Source organism: Palaemon carinicauda, chromosome 2 (genome assembly GCF_036898095.1).
Source record: "Palaemon carinicauda isolate YSFRI2023 chromosome 2, ASM3689809v2, whole genome shotgun sequence".
In the NCBI taxonomy this organism is placed as follows: domain Eukaryota; kingdom Metazoa; phylum Arthropoda; class Malacostraca; order Decapoda; family Palaemonidae; genus Palaemon; species Palaemon carinicauda.
The window spans coordinates 7,752,025-7,757,532 of NC_090726.1; positions in this window are offsets into that span (position 1 = coordinate 7,752,025).

The following is a 5,508-nucleotide window of genomic DNA, read 5'->3' on the forward strand; positions in this document are numbered from 1 at the left end:
ATTTACCTCACTGGATAAGCTAATGGTCATAAAAAGGGGGATTTTTATTTTAAAGTCCTCTTCATCAATAATTTTTTTTTTTCATTTTTTCTTTGCCCTAATGGATCAGGAACTTTTACCTAATGGTAATAATTTATTTATATAACGTTTGAATCTTACATTTCTTTCTTAACTTTCTCTGTTTACTGCAAGATTTAATATGCATATCAGTAAATGATATCTTACGACAATAATTCCCAAATGGACTTTATATGAAGTTAAGAAAAATAATTACTCATATCTTCTTTTCAACGTTAATTCACGTAGGCGTAACCATCTGGTGTAATTTGTTAAACAACAAATACAGTTGTTTCTATCTACTGCAGGATAAAGGCCTCAGACATGTTAACTCATATCTGGGGTTTGGCCATTTTTCATCACCACACTGGCCGCTATTGGTGATGGTTAGAAATTTTCGTTTGATCGCCCATAGCAAATAACCAAGTATGGGTAGCCCTGACTAGTACATCTTTTCTGATCATGGCGATAAGCAAACCCTTTTACCACGTTAAGGCATCCCTACTCAGAAATTGGTTTTAATTTAATTTCAATCAGATATAAAGCATTTAGCATAAACTTAAAAACTGGAAATTTTTAAACTTAGAGCCTTCATACTCGGTATTCAACTTCATTGAGTAACCATACACACATCTCTCGCATTCCTTCTCAACTAACTGGTAACTACCTTATCTTTACGAAACGTATTTGAAATGTTCCTGATATTTAGTTTTTTATCTAAAATAAAAGCATTCCAAATCGTCCTGTTTCTAATATCTTGATATAATTTATGAAAACATGAGACTGCTTATTAATTACGTATTCCTTATGAGAGAGAGAGAGAGAGAGAGAGAGAGAGAGAGAGAGAGAGAGAGAGAGAGAGAGAGAGAGAGAGAGAGATGATAACTATTACAACATGCATTTAGACTAATATTACTGCTTGGACTCTCATTAGCTGTAATCACTTTCCCATGGGCTGCATAATGAAACAGTTCTCATTCTTCATCCTCAAGTGAAACGATAGGATGAATATGTATAAAATAATCAGAATAAACATGAAAATTCAACTATGAATAAATAAATAATTGACAGATAAAAAAATAAATCTTTAATCTTGATGACAATCCTTCTCTTTAATCACTTAATTAATGTAAATCTAACTAACAACTCACATCATCCAAGCTTCGTCAACTGTTTGTCAACTATTCTTCAACTATTTCTATTTAAGTCTTCTTTCTCTACCCATTCCTTCTTCCCCAAATCCTCCTTCACTATATCATCTAATTCATTGTCTCCTTCTTAACCTTTCATCCTTAACATGATTCCATGCTAAATCAATCTTGAATCGCTTATCCTGTCAGTATCCTTACACATCCTGAAAATTCTCAAATGAAGAGTTCAAAATTCCCAACATCATCCTAATTTCTGTCCTTCCTTCTTCCTTAATGTCCATGTTTCTGAGCCACATATCATAATTGGTTTAATTAAAAATAAAACAACAACAGATTCTGGTTCTTAATCTATTTGGCCTTCTATTGTCACACAATATATGCCATCTCGTTTAACTCCACTTTCTATTTTAGCTTCTCACACTCTTCTGGCTTCACGTACCGCACGTGTATCACACATGCTCGTTCACTGTAACGGTATTTTTTATCTTCCTCACTCTACACCTCACTGTTAACAGAACCTGTTCAACCTTGCCTTTACATGAATAAGTATGTTTTAAATTTTGTAACATTCTTGTCCGGAATCTGTTGTATATAAATTCGCTATGTGGAAATAGAGTTAGCTGCATTCACTTAGCCTCTCAGTTACAACCTGATAGCCCACTAGCACATTAGGTCACTCTGGGGTCACCAATGTCTCTGTGGGCTTTTAGGCTGTATTTCAATTGATAGCGAGTTTATACGCAGATAAGAATGTCACAAAAATTCAAACATACCTATTCTTGTAAAGGCTGGGTAAATAGGTTTTGTTAATAGTGAGGGGTAATTTCTGATATACTTTGTTCTGGACAAGTGCACTCTATCACACGCTTCTTACACATACAGCTCTTGTATTTAGCTCAGAGCACCACCTCTGCCATCTCTCCTCATATAGTACCCGTTTTGTTACTTGTTGTGCACTCAGGGTACGGTGAGGTAAAATTCCTCAGAGTGAGGTGTGACCGGAACTCCCGTGTCTAACTGTACTAGCGTAACCAACCCCCATTCAAGGACTTCCTACCTTGCCCAAAAATATTATCTACCTATAGCATTTGAAATGGAAAGGAACAAAATAACGCCCAGGGAAATCAATATAATCTCGAATAAATCATTAATTAGAACTATCGACTTGAAATGTCAAACTGATTAAATTATCTTTTTTTTATATAGATCAGACAACAGAAAAGCGATTAAATTCTATCCTTAAACTGTTGCCCTCGTTTCCAATAAAGGATAAAATTAGCCGTCATTTACAAACTGTAATTAGGTGAATTTTACCATCTGACTTTTTCGAGTAATGCTATTAACCTGATTGGCTATTGATTAGCAGAGTATCAGCCTCCAAATATTTTTTTTTTTTTTTTTAACTGGAACCCAAATAGTGACTGCTTTAACGTGTTATTTTCCTTATTCTCTCTCCGAAAATTTATAAAACGTAAATAGTGACGCTATAATAGATTTATATAAGAGTTGAAAAATAGGTTGGTTTAGTCCTTGTTATTACTTTTCTCATAATAATTGTGTTACGAAAAAAGCACAGTTATTACCGTGTGGTTAGATAGCAACTCATTTTACCCGTACCTTTAAAACACTATCATTTTTAATTACCAAAATTGGCATTATTTATAGAGTAGTTATTTGCAGTATCATATCAGTATTTCTATTATTAATGCAGCTACAAAAAATACATTTAATTATGCACATCATTCACTAATATAATGATGCAAATTATACAGGGAAAATTTTGCAACTCAAAAATAGAATTTAAAATCCTGAAATTCAGACAAACAAACATTCAATCTAAGGACATATAAAAACTATCATCCCCTAAATTGATGAAATGACAGCAAGAAAAAGACTGAATTCTTTAATATCAATTTTTTGAATACAGGTAGAGTTTGTTGAACAATTACAATTCTACATATTTTTCGTCGATAGTGCAAAAAAAAAAAAAAAAAAAAAAATTACCAACTGTTGAAATTTATCTAGATGACTTGTGATATATCGAACTGAAGATTCATTACCAAAGATGAAATTCGATTAATCAGCTTCTGTTATCGTGATTACATTACGATGCTGTTGTTTCTGATTCGTCTGTTCACACGTTTCCTTCCGGTTTGCATAATTCAATGTTAATTGTCAAATTTCGATGAGAATATTTATGCCGTTTACACAAAAGAGAGGTCGCATAAAATATAGTTCATTAGATGTTTGAAAGGTTCAACCAGTCATTTAAGTTGAATATATACTGTATATATATATATATATATATATATATATATATATATATATATATATATATATATGTATATATATATATATATATATACATATATATATATATATATATATATATATATATATATATATATATATATATATATATATACATACATACATATACACACAAGTATATATATATATATATATATATATATATATATATATATATATATATACATATATATATATATATATATATATATATATATATATATATATATATATATACATACATACATATACCAAAGGCACCTCCCCAAATTCTGGGGGGTAGCCGACATCAACAAGAAACAAAAACAAAAAAGGGGACCTCTACTCTCTACGTTCCTCCAGCCTAACCAGGGACTCAGCCGAGTTCAGCTGGTACTGCTAGGGTGCCACAGCCCAACCTCCCACCTTTCCACCACAGATGAAGCTTCATACTGCTGAGTCCCCTACTGCTGCTACCTCCGCGGTCATCTAAGGCACCGGAGGAAGCAGCAGGGCCTACCGGAACTGCGTCACAATCGCTCGCCATTCATTCCTATTTCTAGCACGCTCTCTTGCCTCTCTCACATCTATCCTCCTATCACCCAGAGCTTTCTTCACACCATCCATCCACCCAAACCTTGGCCTTCCTCTTGTACTTCTCCCATCAACTTTTGCATTCATCACCTTCTTTAGCAGACAGCCATTTTCCATTCTCTCAACATGGCCAAACCACCTCAACACATTCATATCCACTCTAGCCGCTAACTCATTTCTTACACCCGTTCTCACCCTCACCACTTCGTTCCTAACCCTATCTACTCGAGATACACCAGCCATACTCCTCAGACACTTCATCTCAAACACATTCAATTTCTGTCTCTCCATCACTTTCATTCCCCACAACTCCGATCCATACATCACAGTTGGTACAATCACTTTCTCATATAGACCTCTCTTTACATTCATGCCCAACCCTCTATTTTTTACTACTCCCTTAACTGCCCCCAACACTTTGCAACCTTCATTGACTCTCTGACGTACATCTGCTTCCACTCCACCATTTGCTGCAACAACAGACCCCAAGTACTTAAACTGATCCACCTCCTCAAGTAACTCTCCATTCAACATGACATTCAACCTTGCACCACCTTCCCTTCTCGTACATCTCATAACCTTACTCTTACCCACATTAACTCTCAACTTCCTTCTCTCCCACACCCTTCCAAATTCTGTCACTAGTCGGTCAAGCTTCTCTTCTGTGTCTGCTACCAGTACAGTATCATCCGCAAACAACAACTGATTTACCTCCCATTCATGATCATTCTCGCCTACCAGTTTTAATCCTCGTCCAAGCACTCGAGCATTCACCTCTCTCACCACTCCATCAACATACAAGTTAAACAACCACGGCGACATCACACATCCCTGTCTCAGCCCCACTCTCACCGGAAACCAATCGCTCACTTCATTTCCTATTCTAACACATGCTTTACTACCTTTGTAGAAACTTTTCACTGCTTGCAACAACCTTCCACCAACTCCATATAACCTCATCACATTCCACATTGCTTCCCTATCAACTCTATCATATGCTTTCTCCAGATCCATAAACGCAACATACACCTCCTTACCTTTTGCTAAATATTTCTCGCATATCTGCCTAACTGTAAAAGTCTGATTCATACAACCCCTACCTCTTCTAAAACCACCCTGTACTTCCAAGATACAACCCCTACCTCTTCTAAAACCACCCTGTACTTCCAAGATTGCATTCTCTGTTTTATCCTTAATCCTATTAATCAGTACTCTACCATACACTTTTCCAACTACACTCAACAAACTAATACCTCTTGAATTACAACACTCATGCACATCTCCCTTACCCTTATATAGTGGTACAATACATGCACAGACCCAATCTACTGGTACCATTGACAACACAAAACACACATTAAACAATCTCACCAACCATTCAAGTACAGTCACACCCCCTTCCTTCAACATCTCAGCT